At 43.1% G+C, this 14158-nt stretch overlaps 36 non-coding genes across 36 annotated transcripts; all 36 read right to left on the minus strand.

Annotated features, from left to right (window-relative positions):
- Nucleotides 1–63: 63 nt before the first annotated feature.
- TRNAL-UAG (transfer RNA leucine (anticodon UAG)) lies at nt 64–145 on the minus strand. Its single transcript has one exon. It is a non-coding gene; the product is annotated as a tRNA-Leu (tRNA).
- An 88-nt stretch (nt 146–233) lies between these two features.
- On the minus strand, nt 234–315 carry TRNAL-UAG (transfer RNA leucine (anticodon UAG)). Its single transcript has one exon. It is a non-coding gene; the product is annotated as a tRNA-Leu (tRNA).
- An 87-nt stretch (nt 316–402) lies between these two features.
- On the minus strand, nt 403–484 carry TRNAL-UAG (transfer RNA leucine (anticodon UAG)). Its single transcript has one exon. It is a non-coding gene; the product is annotated as a tRNA-Leu (tRNA).
- Nucleotides 485–572: 88 nt separating this feature from the next.
- Nucleotides 573–654, minus strand: TRNAL-UAG (transfer RNA leucine (anticodon UAG)). Its single transcript has one exon. It is a non-coding gene; the product is annotated as a tRNA-Leu (tRNA).
- An 88-nt stretch (nt 655–742) lies between these two features.
- TRNAL-UAG (transfer RNA leucine (anticodon UAG)) lies at nt 743–824 on the minus strand. Its single transcript has one exon. It is a non-coding gene; the product is annotated as a tRNA-Leu (tRNA).
- Nucleotides 825–902: 78 nt separating this feature from the next.
- TRNAL-GAG (transfer RNA leucine (anticodon GAG)) lies at nt 903–984 on the minus strand. Its single transcript has one exon. It is a non-coding gene; the product is annotated as a tRNA-Leu (tRNA).
- An 88-nt stretch (nt 985–1072) lies between these two features.
- On the minus strand, nt 1073–1154 carry TRNAL-UAG (transfer RNA leucine (anticodon UAG)). Its single transcript has one exon. It is a non-coding gene; the product is annotated as a tRNA-Leu (tRNA).
- An 88-nt stretch (nt 1155–1242) lies between these two features.
- Nucleotides 1243–1325, minus strand: TRNAL-UAG (transfer RNA leucine (anticodon UAG)). The gene has a single exon. It is a non-coding gene; the product is annotated as a tRNA-Leu (tRNA).
- Nucleotides 1326–2093: 768 nt separating this feature from the next.
- TRNAL-UAG (transfer RNA leucine (anticodon UAG)) lies at nt 2094–2176 on the minus strand. The gene has a single exon. It is a non-coding gene; the product is annotated as a tRNA-Leu (tRNA).
- A 428-nt stretch (nt 2177–2604) lies between these two features.
- Nucleotides 2605–2686, minus strand: TRNAL-CAG (transfer RNA leucine (anticodon CAG)). Its single transcript has one exon. It is a non-coding gene; the product is annotated as a tRNA-Leu (tRNA).
- An 88-nt stretch (nt 2687–2774) lies between these two features.
- TRNAL-CAG (transfer RNA leucine (anticodon CAG)) lies at nt 2775–2856 on the minus strand. The gene has a single exon. It is a non-coding gene; the product is annotated as a tRNA-Leu (tRNA).
- A 258-nt stretch (nt 2857–3114) lies between these two features.
- Nucleotides 3115–3196, minus strand: TRNAL-UAG (transfer RNA leucine (anticodon UAG)). The gene has a single exon. It is a non-coding gene; the product is annotated as a tRNA-Leu (tRNA).
- Nucleotides 3197–3614: 418 nt separating this feature from the next.
- On the minus strand, nt 3615–3696 carry TRNAL-UAG (transfer RNA leucine (anticodon UAG)). Its single transcript has one exon. It is a non-coding gene; the product is annotated as a tRNA-Leu (tRNA).
- An 88-nt stretch (nt 3697–3784) lies between these two features.
- Nucleotides 3785–3866, minus strand: TRNAL-UAG (transfer RNA leucine (anticodon UAG)). Its single transcript has one exon. It is a non-coding gene; the product is annotated as a tRNA-Leu (tRNA).
- An 88-nt stretch (nt 3867–3954) lies between these two features.
- On the minus strand, nt 3955–4036 carry TRNAL-UAG (transfer RNA leucine (anticodon UAG)). Its single transcript has one exon. It is a non-coding gene; the product is annotated as a tRNA-Leu (tRNA).
- Nucleotides 4037–4124: 88 nt separating this feature from the next.
- TRNAL-UAG (transfer RNA leucine (anticodon UAG)) lies at nt 4125–4206 on the minus strand. The gene has a single exon. It is a non-coding gene; the product is annotated as a tRNA-Leu (tRNA).
- An 87-nt stretch (nt 4207–4293) lies between these two features.
- Nucleotides 4294–4375, minus strand: TRNAL-UAG (transfer RNA leucine (anticodon UAG)). Its single transcript has one exon. It is a non-coding gene; the product is annotated as a tRNA-Leu (tRNA).
- An 88-nt stretch (nt 4376–4463) lies between these two features.
- TRNAL-UAG (transfer RNA leucine (anticodon UAG)) lies at nt 4464–4545 on the minus strand. The gene has a single exon. It is a non-coding gene; the product is annotated as a tRNA-Leu (tRNA).
- An 88-nt stretch (nt 4546–4633) lies between these two features.
- On the minus strand, nt 4634–4715 carry TRNAL-UAG (transfer RNA leucine (anticodon UAG)). The gene has a single exon. It is a non-coding gene; the product is annotated as a tRNA-Leu (tRNA).
- Nucleotides 4716–4793: 78 nt separating this feature from the next.
- TRNAL-GAG (transfer RNA leucine (anticodon GAG)) lies at nt 4794–4875 on the minus strand. The gene has a single exon. It is a non-coding gene; the product is annotated as a tRNA-Leu (tRNA).
- An 88-nt stretch (nt 4876–4963) lies between these two features.
- Nucleotides 4964–5045, minus strand: TRNAL-UAG (transfer RNA leucine (anticodon UAG)). Its single transcript has one exon. It is a non-coding gene; the product is annotated as a tRNA-Leu (tRNA).
- A 929-nt stretch (nt 5046–5974) lies between these two features.
- TRNAL-UAG (transfer RNA leucine (anticodon UAG)) lies at nt 5975–6057 on the minus strand. Its single transcript has one exon. It is a non-coding gene; the product is annotated as a tRNA-Leu (tRNA).
- Nucleotides 6058–6655: 598 nt separating this feature from the next.
- On the minus strand, nt 6656–6737 carry TRNAL-CAG (transfer RNA leucine (anticodon CAG)). The gene has a single exon. It is a non-coding gene; the product is annotated as a tRNA-Leu (tRNA).
- A 258-nt stretch (nt 6738–6995) lies between these two features.
- Nucleotides 6996–7077, minus strand: TRNAL-UAG (transfer RNA leucine (anticodon UAG)). The gene has a single exon. It is a non-coding gene; the product is annotated as a tRNA-Leu (tRNA).
- A 258-nt stretch (nt 7078–7335) lies between these two features.
- Nucleotides 7336–7417, minus strand: TRNAL-UAG (transfer RNA leucine (anticodon UAG)). The gene has a single exon. It is a non-coding gene; the product is annotated as a tRNA-Leu (tRNA).
- Nucleotides 7418–7505: 88 nt separating this feature from the next.
- TRNAL-UAG (transfer RNA leucine (anticodon UAG)) lies at nt 7506–7587 on the minus strand. The gene has a single exon. It is a non-coding gene; the product is annotated as a tRNA-Leu (tRNA).
- An 88-nt stretch (nt 7588–7675) lies between these two features.
- On the minus strand, nt 7676–7757 carry TRNAL-UAG (transfer RNA leucine (anticodon UAG)). Its single transcript has one exon. It is a non-coding gene; the product is annotated as a tRNA-Leu (tRNA).
- An 88-nt stretch (nt 7758–7845) lies between these two features.
- Nucleotides 7846–7927, minus strand: TRNAL-UAG (transfer RNA leucine (anticodon UAG)). The gene has a single exon. It is a non-coding gene; the product is annotated as a tRNA-Leu (tRNA).
- Nucleotides 7928–8177: 250 nt separating this feature from the next.
- On the minus strand, nt 8178–8259 carry TRNAL-UAG (transfer RNA leucine (anticodon UAG)). The gene has a single exon. It is a non-coding gene; the product is annotated as a tRNA-Leu (tRNA).
- An 88-nt stretch (nt 8260–8347) lies between these two features.
- On the minus strand, nt 8348–8429 carry TRNAL-UAG (transfer RNA leucine (anticodon UAG)). The gene has a single exon. It is a non-coding gene; the product is annotated as a tRNA-Leu (tRNA).
- A 250-nt stretch (nt 8430–8679) lies between these two features.
- TRNAL-UAG (transfer RNA leucine (anticodon UAG)) lies at nt 8680–8761 on the minus strand. The gene has a single exon. It is a non-coding gene; the product is annotated as a tRNA-Leu (tRNA).
- Nucleotides 8762–8849: 88 nt separating this feature from the next.
- Nucleotides 8850–8932, minus strand: TRNAL-UAG (transfer RNA leucine (anticodon UAG)). Its single transcript has one exon. It is a non-coding gene; the product is annotated as a tRNA-Leu (tRNA).
- A 428-nt stretch (nt 8933–9360) lies between these two features.
- Nucleotides 9361–9442, minus strand: TRNAL-CAG (transfer RNA leucine (anticodon CAG)). The gene has a single exon. It is a non-coding gene; the product is annotated as a tRNA-Leu (tRNA).
- Nucleotides 9443–9530: 88 nt separating this feature from the next.
- On the minus strand, nt 9531–9612 carry TRNAL-UAG (transfer RNA leucine (anticodon UAG)). Its single transcript has one exon. It is a non-coding gene; the product is annotated as a tRNA-Leu (tRNA).
- Nucleotides 9613–9870: 258 nt separating this feature from the next.
- Nucleotides 9871–9952, minus strand: TRNAL-UAG (transfer RNA leucine (anticodon UAG)). Its single transcript has one exon. It is a non-coding gene; the product is annotated as a tRNA-Leu (tRNA).
- Nucleotides 9953–10540: 588 nt separating this feature from the next.
- On the minus strand, nt 10541–10622 carry TRNAL-CAG (transfer RNA leucine (anticodon CAG)). Its single transcript has one exon. It is a non-coding gene; the product is annotated as a tRNA-Leu (tRNA).
- Nucleotides 10623–14158: the final 3536 nt, after the last annotated feature.

Raw genomic sequence — 14158 nt, forward strand, 5'->3', positions numbered from 1 at the left:
CATTTTGGACATTCTGTCTTTCTCATGATAAAAAGCAATCGTTTGCTTAATTATGAAAAATAATGACAGCAGTGGGATTCGAACCCACGCCTCCGAAGAGACTGGTGCCTAAAACCAGCGCCTTAGACGACTCGGCCACACTGTCATGGGCATAAATCGAAGATGTAAAACATTTTGGACATGCTGTCTTTCTCATGATAAAAAGCAATCGTTTGCTTATTTATGAAAAATAGTGACAGCAGCGGGATTCGAACCCACGCCTCCGAAGAGACTGGTGCCTAAAACCAGCGCCTTAGACCACTCGGCCACACTGTCATAGGCGTGAGCCGAAGACGTAAAACATTTTGGACATGCTGTCTTTCTCTGATAAAAAGCAATCGTTTGCTTAATTATGAAAAATAATGACAGCAGTGGGATTCGAACCCACGCCTCCGAAGAGACTGGTGCCTAAAACCAGCGCCATAGACCACTCGGCCACACTGTCACGGGTGTGAGCCGAAGATGTAAAACATTTTGGACATGCTGTCTTTCTCATGATAAAAAGCAATCGTTTGCTTAATTATGAAAAATAATGACAGCAGTGGGATTCGAACCCACGCCTCCGAAGAGACTGGTGCCTAAAACCAGCGCCATAGACCACTCGGCCACACTGTCACGGACTTGAGCCGAAGATGTAAAACATTTTGGACATGCTGTCTTTCTCATGATAAAAAGCAATCGTTTGCTTAATTATGAAAAATAATGACAGCAGTGGGATTCGAACCCACGCCTCCGAAGAGACTGGTGCCTAAAACCAGCGCCATAGACCACTCGGCCACACAGTCACGGGCATGAGCCGAAGATGTAAAACATTTTGGACATGCTGTCTTTCTCATGATAAAAAGCAATCGTTTGCTTAATTATGACAGCAGTGGGATTCGAACCCACGTCTCCGAAGAGACTGGTGTCTCAAACCAGCTCCTTAGACCACTCGGCCACATTGTCAATGGCATGAGTCGAAGATGTTAAACATTTTGGACATGCTGTCTTTCTCATGATAAAAAGCAATCGTTTGCTTAATTTTGAAAAATAATGACAGCAGTGGGATTCGAACCCACGCCGCCGAAGAGACTGGTGCCTAAAACCAGCGCCTTAGACCACTCGGCCACACTGCCATGGGCGGGAGACGAAGATGTAAAACATTTTGGACATGCTGTCTTTCTCATGATAAAAAGCAATCGTCTGCTTAATTATGAAAAATAATGACAACAGTGGGATTCGAACCCACGCCTCCGAAAAGACTGGTGCCTAAAACCAGCGCCTTAGACACACTCGGCCACACTGCCACGGGCGTGAGTCGAAGACGTAAAACATTTTGGACATGCTGTCTTTCTCATGATGAAAAGCAATCGTTTGCTTAATTTTGGAAAATAATGACAGCAGCGGGATACGAACCCACGCCTCCGAAGATACTGGTGCCTAAAACCAGCGCCTTAGACCTCTCGGCCACACTGTCATGTGCATGAGCCGAAGATGTAAAATCGTTTGGACATGCTGTCTTTCTCATGATAAAAAGCAATCGTTTGCTTAATTTTGAAAAATAATGACAGCAGCGGGATTCGAACCCACTCCTCCGAAGAGACTGGTGCCTGAAACCAGCGCCTCAGACCACTCGGCCACACTGTCACGGGCGCGAGCCGAAGATGTAAAACATTTTGGACATTCTGTCTTTCTCATGATAAAAAGCAATCGTTTGCTTAATTTTGAAAAGTAATGATAGCAGCGGGATTCGAACACACGCCTCCGAAGAGACTGGTGCCTGAAACCAGCGCCTTAGACCACTCGGCCACATTGTCAATGGCATGAGTCGAAGATGTTAAACATTTTGGACATGCTGTCTTTCTCATGATAAAAAGCAATCGTTTGCTTAATTTTGAAAAATAATAACAGCAGTGGCATTCGAACCCACGCCGCCGAAGAGACTGGTGCCTAAAACCAGCGCCTTAGACCACTCGGCCACACTGTCATGGGCGGGAGTCGAAGATGTAAAACATTTTGGACATGCTGTCTTTCTCATGATAAAAAGCAATCGTTAGCTTAGTTATGAAAAGTAATGACAGCAGCGGGATTCGAACCCACGCCTCCGAAGAGACTGGTGTCTAAAACTCAGCGCCTTAGACCACTCGGCCACACTGTCACATGCGTGAGCCGAAGACGTAAAACGTTTTGGACATGCTGTCTTTCTCATGATAAAAAGCAATCATTTGCTTAATTATGAAAAATAATGACAGCAGCGGAATTCCAACCCACGCCTCTGAAGAGACTGGTGCCTAAAACCAGCGCCTTAGACCACTCGGCCACACTGTCATGGTCATGGGCCGAAGATGTAAAACAGTTTGGACATAGTGTGTTTCTCATGATAAAAAGCAATCATTTGCTTAATTATGAAAAATAATGACAGCAGTGGAATACCAACCGACGCCTCTGAAGAGACTGGTGCCTGAAACCAGCGCCTTAGACCACTCGGCCACACTGTCACGGGGGTGAGCCGAAGATGTAAAACATTTTCGACGTGCTGTCTTTCTCATGATAAAAAGCAATCGCTTGCTTAATTATGAAAAATAATGACAGCAGTGGGATTCGAACCCACGCCTTAGAAGAGACTGGTGCCTGAAACCAGCGCCTTAACCCACTCGGCCACACTGTCATGGGCGGGAGGCGATGATGTAAAACATTTTGGACATGCTGTCTTTCTCATGACAAAAAGCAATCGTTTGCTTAATTATAAAAAATAATGACAGCAGGGGGATTCGAACCCACGCCTCCGAAGAGACTGGTGCCTGAAACCAGCGCCTCAGACCACTCGGCCACACTGTCATGGGAGTAAGCCGAAGATGTAAAACATTTTGGACATGCTGTCTTTCTCATGATAAAAAGCAATCGTTTGCTTAGATATGAAAAATAATGACAGCTGTGGGATTCGAACCCATGCCTCCGAAGAGACTGGTGCCTGAAACCAACGCCTTAGACCATTCGGCCACACTGTTATGGGCATGAAACTGAGATGTAAAACATTTTGGACATGCTGTCTTTCTCATGATTAAAAGCAATCGTTTGCTTAATTATGAAAAATAATGACAGCAGTGGGATTCGAACCCACGCCTCCGAAGAGACTGGTGCCTAAAACCAGCGCATTAGACCACTCGGCCACACGGTCATGGGCTTGAGCCTGAGATGTAAAGCATTTTGGACATGCTGTCTTTCTCATGATAAAAAGCAATCGTTTGCTTAATTATGAAAAATAATGACAGCAGTGGAATTCCAACCCACGCCTTTGAAGAGACTGGTGCCTAAATCCAGCGCCTTAGACCACGCGGCCACACTGTCATGGGCATGAGTTGAAGATGTAAAACATTTTGGACATGCTGTCTTTCTCATGATAAAAAGCAATCGTTTGCTTAATTATGACAGCAGTGGAATTCCAACCCACGCCTTTGAAGAGACTGGTGCCTAAATCCAGCGCCTTAGACCACGCGGCCACACTGTCATGGGCATGAGTTGAAGATGTAAAACATTTTGGACATGCTGTCTTTCTCATGATAAAAAGCAATCGTTTGCTTAATTATGAAAAATAATGACAGCAGTGGGATTCGAACCCACGCCGCCGAAGAGACTGGTGCCTAAAACCAGCGCCTTAGACCACTCGGCCACACTGCCATGGGAGGGAGACGAAGATGTAAAACATTTTGGACATGCTGTCTTTCTCATGATAAAAAGCAATCGTCTGCTTAATTTTGAAAAATAATGAAAGCAGCGGGATTCGAACCCGCGCCTCTGAAGAGACTGGTGCCTAAAACCAGCACCTTAAACCACTCGGCCACACTGTCACGGGCGCGAGCCGAAGATGTAAAACATTTTGGACATTCTGTCTTTCTCATGATAAAAAGCAATCGTTTGCTTAATTATGAAAAATAATGACAGCAGTGGGATTCGAACCCACGCCGCCGAAGAGACTGGTGCCTAAAACCAGCGCCTTAGACGACTCGGCCACACTGTCATGGGCATAAATCGAAGATGTAAAACATTTTGGACATGCTGTCTTTCTCATGATAAAAAGCAATCGTTTGCTTAGTTATGAAAAATAGTGACAGCAGCGGGATTCGAACCCACGCCTCCGAAGAGACTGGTGCCTAAAACCAGGGCCTTAGACCACTCGGCCACACTGTCATAGGCGTGAGCCGAAGACGTAAAACATTTTGGACATGCTGTCTTTCTCTGATAAAAAGCAATCGTTTGCTTAATTATGAAAAATAATGACAGCAGTGGGATTCGAACCCACGCCTCCGAAGAGACTGGTGCCTAAAACCAGCGCCATAGACCACTCGGCCACACTGCCACGGGTGTGAGCCGAAGATGTAAAACATTTTGGACATGCTGTCTTTCTCATGATAAAAAGCAATCGTTTGCTTAATTATGAAAAATAATGACAGCAGTGGAATTCGAACCCACGCCTCCGAAGAGACTGGTGCCTAAAACCAGCGCCATAGACCACTCGGCCACACTGTCACGGACTTGAGCCGAAGATGTAAAACATTTTGGACATGCTGTCTTTCTCATGATAAAAAGCAATCGTTTGCTTAATTATGAAAAATAATGACAGCAGTGGGATTCGAACCCACGCCTCCGAAGAGACTGGTGCCTAAAACCAGTGCCATAGACCACTCGGCCACACAGTCACGGGCATGAGCCGAAGATGTAAAACATTTTGGACATGCTGTCTTTCTCATGATAAAAAGCAATCGTTTGCTTAATTATGACAGCAGTGGGATTCGAACCCACGTCTCCGAAGAGACTGGTGTCTCAAACCAGCTCCTTAGACCACTCGGCCACATTGTCAATGGCATGAGTCGAAGATGTTAAACATTTTGGACATGCTGTCTTTCTCATGATAAAAAGCAATCGTTTGCTTAATTTTGAAAAATAATGACAGCAGTGGGATTCGAACCCACGCCGCCGAAGAGACTGGTGCCTAAAACCAGCGCCTTAGACCACTCGGCCACACTGCCATGGGCGGGAGACGAAGATGTAAAACATTTTGGACATGCTGTCTTTCTCATGATAAAAAGCAATCGTCTGCTTAATTATGAAAAATAATGACAACAGTGGGATTCGAACCCACGCCTCCGAAAAGACTGGTGCCTAAAACCAGCGCCTTAGACACACTGCCACGGGCGTGAGTCGAAGACGTAAAACATTTTGGACATGCTGTCTTTCTCATGATGAAAAGCAATCGTTTGCTTAATTTTGGAAAATAATGACAGCAGCGGGATACGAACCCACGCCTCCGAAGATACTGGTGCCTAAAACCAGCGCCTTAGACCTCTCGGCCACACTGTCATGTGCATGAGCCGAAGATGTAAAATCGTTTGGACATGCTGTCTTTCTCATGATAAAAAGCAATCGTTTGCTTAATTTTGAAAAATAATGACAGCAGCGGGATTCGAACCCACTCCTCCGAAGAGACGGGTGCCTGAAACCAGCGCCTCAGACCACTCGGCCACACTGTCACGGGCGCGAGCCGAAGATGTAAAACATTTTGGACATTCTGTCTTTCTCATGATAAAAAGCAATCGTTTGCTTAATTTTGAAAAATAATGACAGCAGCGGGATTCGAACACACGCCTCCGAAGAGACTGGTGCCTGAAACCAGCGCCTTAGACCACTCGGCCACATTGTCAATGGCATGAGTCGAAGATGTTAAACATTTTGGACATGCTGTCTTTCTCATGATAAAAAGCAATCGTTTGCTTAATTTTGAAAAATAATAACAGCAGTGGCATTCGAACCCACGCCGCCGAAGAGACTGGTGCCTAAAACCAGCGCCTTAGACCACTCGGCCACACTGTCATGGGCGGGAGTCGAAGATGTAAAACATTTTGGACATGCTGTCTTTCTCATGATAAAAAGCAATCGTTAGCTTAGTTATGAAAAATAATGACAGCAGCGGGATTCGAACCCACGCCTCCGAAGAGACTGGTGTCTAAAACTCAGCGCCTTAGACCACTCGGCCACACTGTCACATGCGTGAGCCGAAGACGTAAAACGTTTTGGACATCCTGTCTTTCTCATGATAAAAAGCAATCATTTGCTTAATTATGAAAAATAATGACAGCAGCGGAATTCCAACCCACGCCTCTGAAGAGACTGGTGCCTAAAACCAGCGCCTTAGACCACTCGGCCACACTGTCATGGTCGTGAGCCGAAGATGTAAAACAGTTTGGACATGGTGTGTTTCTCATGATAAAAAGCAATCATTTGCTTAATTATGAAAAATAATGACAGCAGTGGAATACCAACCGACGCCTCCGAAGAGACTGGTGCCTGAAACCAGCGCCTTAGACCACTCGGCCACACTGTCACGGGGGTGAGCCGAAGATGTAAAACATTTTCGACATGCTGTCTTTCTCATGATAAAAAGCAATCGCTTGCTTAATTATGAAAAATAATGACAGCAGTGGGATTCGAACCCACGCCTTAGAAGAGACTGGTGCCTGAAACCAGCGCCTTAACCCTCACGGCCACACTGTCATGGGCGGGAGGCGATGATGTAAAACATTTTGGACATGCTGTCTTTCTCATGACAAAAAGCAATCGTTTGCTTAATTATAAAAAATAATGACAGCAGGGGGATTCGAACCCACGCCTCCGAAGAGACTGGTGCCTGAAACCAGCGCCTCAGACCACTCGGCCACACTGTCATGGGAGTAAGCCGAAGATGTAAAACATTTTGGACATGCTGTCTTTCTCATGATAAAAAGCAATCGTTTGCTTAGTTATGAAAAATAATGACAGCTGTGGGATTCGAACCCATGCCTCCGAAGAGACTGGTGCCTGAAACCAACGCCTTAGACCATTCGGCCACACTGTTGTGGGCATGAAACTGAGATGTAAAACATTTTGGACATGCTGTCTTTCTCATGATTAAAAGCAATCGTTTGCTTAATTATGAAAAATAATGACAGCAGTGGGATTCGAACCCACGCCTCCGAAGAGACTGGTGCCTAAAACCAGCGCATTAGACCACTCGGCCACACGGTCATGGGCTTGAGCCTGAGATGTAAAGCATTTTGGACATGCTGTCTTTCTCATGATAAAAAGCAATCGTTTGCTTAATTATGAAAAATAATGACAGCAGTGGAATTCCAACCCACGCCTTTGAAGAGACTGGTGCCTAAATCCAGCGCCTTAGACCACGCGGCCACACTGTCATGGGCATGAGTTGAAGATGTAAAACATTTTGGACATGCTGTCTTTCTCATGATAAAAAGCAATCGTTTGCTTAATTATGAAAAATAATGACAGCAGTGGGATTCGAACCCACGCCTCCGAAGAGACTGGTGCCTAAAACCAGCGCCTTAGACCACTCGGCCGCACTGTCACGGGCGTGAGCCGAAGATGTAAAACATTTTGGACATGCTGTCTTTCTCATGATAAAAAGCAATCGTTTGCTTAATTATGAAAAATAACGACAGCAGTGGGATTCGAACCCACGGCTCCCAAGAGACTGGTGCCTAAAACCAGCGCCTCAGACCACTCGGCCACACTGTCACGGGCGTGAACCGAAGATGTAAAACATTTTGGACATGCTGTCTTTCTCATGATAAAAAGCAATCGTTTGCTTAATTATGAAAAATAACGACAGCAGTGGGATTCGAACCCACGGCTCCCAAGAGACTGGTGCCTAAAACCAGCGCCTCAGACCACTCGGCCACACTGTCACGGGCGTGAACCGAAGATGTAAAACATTTTGGACATGCTGTCTTTCTCATGATAAAAAGCAATCGTTTGCTTAATTATGAAAAATAATCACAGCAGTGGGATTCGAACCCACGCCTCCGAAGAGACTGGTGCCTAAAACCAGCGCCATAGACCACTCGGCCACACTGTCACGGCCGTGGGCCGAAGATGTAAAACATTTTGGACATGCTGTCTTTCTCATGATAAAAAGCAATCGTTTGCTTAATTATGAAAAATAATGACAGCAGTGGGATTCGAACCCACGCCTCCGAAGAGACTGGTGCCTAAAACCAGCCCCGTAGACCACTCGGCCACACTGTCACACAGGCATTAGCCGAAGATGTAAAACATTTTGGACATGCTGTCTTTCTCATGATAAAAAGTAATCGTTCGCTCAATTATGACAGCAGTGGGATTCGAACCCACGCCGCCGAAGAGACTGGTGCCTAAAACCAGCGCCTCAGACCACTCGGCCACACTGTCACGGGCGTGAACCGAAGATGTAAAACATTTTGGACATGCTGTCTTTCTCATGATAAAAAGCAATCGTTTGCTTAATTATGAAAAATAATCACAGCAGTGGGATTCGAACCCACGCCTCCGAAGAGACTGGTGCCTAAAACCAGCGCCATAGACCACTCGGCCACACTGTCACGGCCGTGGGCCGAAGATGTAAAACATTTTGGACATGCTGTCTTTCTCATGATAAAAAGCAATCGTTTGCTTAATTATGAAAAATAATGACAGCAGTGGGATTCGAACCCACGCCTCCGAAGAGACTGGTGCCTAAAACCAGCCCCGTAGACCACTCGGCCACACTGTCACACAGGCATTAGCCGAAGATGTAAAACATTTTGGACATGCTGTCTTTCTCATGATAAAAAGTAATCGTTCGCTTAATTATGACAGCAGTGGGATTCGAACCCACGCCGCCGAAGAGACTGGTGCCTAAAACCAGCGCCTTAGACCACTCGGCCACACTGTCATGGGCGGGAGTCGAAGATGTAAAACATTTTGGACATGCTGTCTTTCTCATGATAAAAAGCAATCGTTAGCTTAGTTATGAAAAATAATGACAGCAGCGGGATTCGAACCCACGCCTCCGAAGAGACTGGTGTCTAAAACTCAGCGCCTTAGACCACTCGGCCACACTGTCACATGTGTGAGCCGAAGACGTAAAACGTTTTGGACATGCTGTCTTTCTCATGATAAAAAGCAATCATTTGCTTAATTATGAAGAATAATGACAGCAGCGGAATTCCAACCCACGCCTCTGAAGAGACTGGTGCCTAAAACCAGGGCCTTAGACCACTCGGCCACACTGTCACGGGGGTGAGCCGAAGATGTAAAACAGTTTGGACATGGTGTGTTTCTCATGATAAAAAGCAATCGCTTGCTTAATTATGAAAAATAATGACAGCAGTGGGAATGGAACCCACGCCTTAGAAGAGACTGGTGCCTGAAACCAGCGCCTTAACCCTCTCGGCCACACTGTCATGGGCGGGAGGAGATGATGTAAAACATTTTGGACATGCTGTCTTTCTCATGATAAAAAGCAATCGTTTGCTTAATTATAAAAAATAATGACAGCAGGGGGATTCGAACCCACGCCTCCGAAGAGACTGGTGCCTGAAACCAGCACCTTAAACCACTCGGCCACACTGTCATGGGCATGAGTCGAAGATGTAAAACATTTTGGACATGCTGTCTTTCTCATGATAAAAAGCAATCGTTTGCTTAATTATGAAAAATAATGACAGCAGTGGGATTCGAACCCACGCCTCCGAAGAGACTGGTGCCTAAAACCAGCGCCTTAGACCACTCGGCCACACGGTCATGGGCTTGAGCCTGAGATGTAAAGCATTTTGGACATGCTGTCTTTCTCATGATAAAAAGCAATCGTTTGCTTAATTATGAAAAATAATGACAGCAGTGGAATTCCAACCCACGCCTTTGAAGAGACTGGTGCCTAAATCCAGCGCCTTAGACCACTCGGCCACACTGTCATGGGCACAAGTTGAAGATGTAAAACATTTTGGACATGCTGTCTTTCTCATGATAAAAAGCAATCGTTTGCTTAATTATGAAAAATAATGACAGCAGTGGGATTCGAACCCACGCGTCCGAAGAGACTGGTTCCTAAAACCAGCGCCTTAGACCACTCGGCCACACTGTCAAGGGCATGAACCTGACATGCAAAACATTTTGGACATACTGTCTTTCTTACGATAAGAAGCAATCGTTTGCTTAATTATGAAAAGTAACGACAGCAGTGAGATTCGAACCTACGCCTCCGAATAGACTGGTGCCTAAAACCAGCGCCTTAGACCACTCGGCCACACCATCACGGGCGTGAGCTGAAGATGTAAAACATTTTGCACATGCTGTCTTTCTCATGATAAAAAGCAATCGTTTGCTTAATTATGAAAAATAATGACAGCAGTGGGATTCAAACCCACGCCTCCGAAGAGATTGGTGACTGAAACCAGCGCCTTGGACCACTCGGCCACACTGTCAGGGGCGTGAGCCGAAGATGTAAAACATTTTGGATATGCTGTCTTTCTCATGATGAAAAGCAATTGATTGCTTAAGTATGACAGCAGTGTGATTCGAACCCACGCCTCCGATGAGACTGATGCCTAAAACCAGCGTCTTAGACCACTCGGCCACGCTGTCACGGGCGTGAGCGGAAGATGTAAAACATTTTGGACATGCTGTCTTTCTCATGATAAAAAGTAATCGTTTGCTTAATTATGAAAAATAATGACAGCAGTGGGATTCAAACCCACGCCTCCGAAGAGACTGGTACCTGAAACCAGCGCCTTAGACCACTCGGCCTCACTGTCATGGGTATGAGGCGAAGATGTAAAACATTTCGCACATTCTGTAAATTTCTCGAAGCTTTTAGCCGGCGTTACAGGCGTACTGAGACGTAATGCGCCCGAAAAAACTGTAATAAAAATGCAAGTCGATCTTTGGCTATAGGCATACGTCCGTTTCCATTCGCTCCAGAGAATCACTTTCACCAAGTATTAGTTTTTGTCGGTTCCACGTGGACTTTTTTAGCGGATACATCAACCAAAAATCGTATTTAGACAATCCACCCGTGATTCAGACAATCTGCAGGTGAGAAATTTATAATAAGAAACATTTTAATCTAGGGGGTCTTCTACGTTTCACGCTCGAGGGCCACATAAAAAATTCGTCGCGTTCCGCGGGACACTCATTGATGGCGATCTGGGGGAGTGCCTCCCAAACTAAATATATATCAAAATATTTTAAAAAATTCAAAGATTCAATTCAATTAATTATAACATATATTAATTTTGAACCATTTTAAAAAAACATTGCAAAGTATAAAAAATGTCTTTTTTGTTATATTAAAACATTTCTGCTACTTGAAAATGCTTTTGAAAAAGTTGGTAAATCTAAATTTTCTCAGAGATTTCTTGTGCCTCCCATTAATCTCAGTGTATTTCCACCCCCTGCCAAAGTTTGATCCTACGTACGCTCAGATACGACAAATTAAAATGCGACGCGTACTACATATTTTATGATTCCTTTATGTAGCATTTTCGTTTTAAAAAACGAAACTGGATTAGGGTGAAACCAATTATTTTAGGTATTTTTATATTTTATGAAACAGAAAGAAAAATGGATGATTTTCGTTTGTACATGTATATTAATTACGTACCAAATAAAAACAAGTCTTTGGTTTCTTACATTACGAATACGAGTGGATGTAATTCCTAAATTAATGCGAAACTTGACATTGTTTTTGTTTGACTAAAGTCTCAATGTTAATTAAAATTTGTGTTGTTGCTATTCTTAAAGTATGCTCCAAATGCCGATCAGTCAGACGTGTTTTAGTTTTTGATTTTGTATTTTTCATTCGACTAAACAACTGTTCACATATGTAAATGCTGCCAAATATAGAAGACATGAACAATGCCTGTTCGCATATTTCTGGATAGTTTTCTTCGGAGAGAGATACATACTTAGAATAAAAATCAATTAATGAAGGAATTTCAAAAAACTTGCATTTAACTGCAATCACATTGAAATTCTGAAATTATAATTGTAGCTCTGGTCTTTCGATATCAACCGAGAATGGTGAAGAAAACATTTTCATAAAAAATTTCGTTTTCGTCTAAGTCGGAATATCTGCTTCTGAATTCCATTCTCAGATTTGAAATGCACTGTACATAATCGTCCGGTTTCCAAGGTGTAGATCTATTTACCAACTCCAACAATTTAGGAAAATGTATGCAGTTTGTGGTTTGCAATTGACGTTCCCAAAGGACTAATTTAGTTTCGAACGCTTTCACGTTGTCATAAAGATTATGGACAAGTAGGTCTTTTCCCAGTAAGAAGTAGTTTAGATCATTCAGACGACCAGTGATATCGACAAGGAAGGCGAAATCTCGCACCCACTTTTTATCTTGAAACACTCCAATAAGTTCTCCTTTGGTTTCCATGAGTTCATCATCTTCCTCCTTCAAGGAAAACAGCGCTATCTTTCCCCGGCTCAACCAGCGTACTTCTGTATAATAAATAACGTCGCCATGCTCAGCTTCCAAATCCACTAAGAATTTTCGAAACTGTTTATGGTTAAGTCCTTTGGATGGAATGAAGTTAACCAGTTTGTCACTATAATAGACATTACATGTTCAAAGTTTTAGGGAAAACGTTTTGCACAAGTCTTCCTGGTGTACGATGCAGTGGAAAGCCATCATCTTCATATTTCCACATTTTTCGGCATTTGACTTTATCAATGTGATCACCCCTGTCTTCTGACCGGTCATAGAAGAAGCACCATCTGTAGTTATGGAAATATGTTGTTGCCTAAGTCCAACCCACATTTGGCCGATGTTTCTGCCAAACTTGAATATAAGTCGAAACTTCGTGTTGCACCCTTAAGTGTACAACGACACTAGGTAACTCCTCAACAATTTTGAAGTTTTTGTCAATACCACGAATGAAAATGGCTGCTTGTGCTGTATCTGTTGCATCCGTCGATTCATCTATATCTACCGAGTAAAAGGAAAATTCCTCACATTTGGATTTGAAGGTCTTGAATACATCTGCTGACAGATCCTCAACGCATCTTGCTACTGTCACATCAGACAAACTAATATTCGAAACAGCTTGAGCCTGTGATGGGCAAAGCACATCAACTGCAGACTGAAGGCATTCTTTAACGGATTCTCCATTAACGAAGGGCTTCCCACGTTTCGTAATTTTTTCTGCTATTATATAACTAACACGGACACAATTTTCAGATTGTTCATTTCTTCCGAAGAATAATTTAACATCTACGTGGCGATTCGTATTTTGATTGCCGCGCTCTGGTCTTCTATGCGTCTGCATATGTCTCCATCCAGAAATAGAAGGCGAAACAGGAAATCTATGAGCTGATGCAGAATGTTGATGATGAAACTCTGCCTCCATTTTCCAATGTCTAAACAATTATAATTGCTACCATGGAAGACGACTTGGAGTAGTGTAAAACTACCTCTTCAAGATGATGAATTGAATAAGGAGATTAACGTCAATTAAATATTTGATTTTATTTCTTTTTGATTGATCTTCATCTTATATATAATTTGTATCATTCCATTTTAATTTAACAATAGGCGACAAATAAATTATGTCTGCTTAACCCTTTAAACGACATAGTAGTAATCACTAAACAATCTGCACGAATCAATGTCATGCTTCGCCAAACAATGACAAGAGGTATAATGTCTTGTGGTAAATTATGCATTACCCAGGTTGCACCATAAGGAGGCCTATCACATTAAAAGCCCCTGTACCCTCGAGGGGATGATAGCACATATCGCGGCAAATACGTCGGAAAATATATTTTGTTTTGGTGAAAAGGTGCTATGCAATCCGTAAAAAAACACCATCTACCGTTTTTGATACTGCGATTCGACCGCACATTCCAAGACTAAAAATACTAATTTAGGTGTAAAATACATGAATTTAGAATCACCCTGTATAATGTGTGTAAACGATTACGATGAAATGTGTGAGTTACGATGGAAAATAATTATCAGCTCGAAAAAAAATACAATTAAGGGTTAAGGAAATAAATAGAAGACATTAGAAAAATATAAAATAGTCAACACACGTGTTGAAATTGTACTACATATATGAATTTTAAGAACGAGATAAATATATTCTAATTTTTACTGCTCTGTGATACCATGTAAACTACAGTGTATGGATCTTTAACCTGATGCTTATTCAATAACCCCAGAAAAGTCAATGCTTGTTCTCAAGAATTTTTTTAACTGTCGATATACGCTAATTATTATAACATCAAATTCAAATTGTTTTATTACATGTTATATTTTTACATAATGTGCAATTTTTG

The sequence above is a fragment of the Pholcus phalangioides genome, unplaced genomic scaffold (genome assembly GCF_987345545.1).
Source record: "Pholcus phalangioides strain wild (caught in Gottingen) unplaced genomic scaffold, Ppha-v1.0 ptg000017l_1, whole genome shotgun sequence".
NCBI lineage: Eukaryota > Metazoa > Arthropoda > Arachnida > Araneae > Pholcidae > Pholcus > Pholcus phalangioides.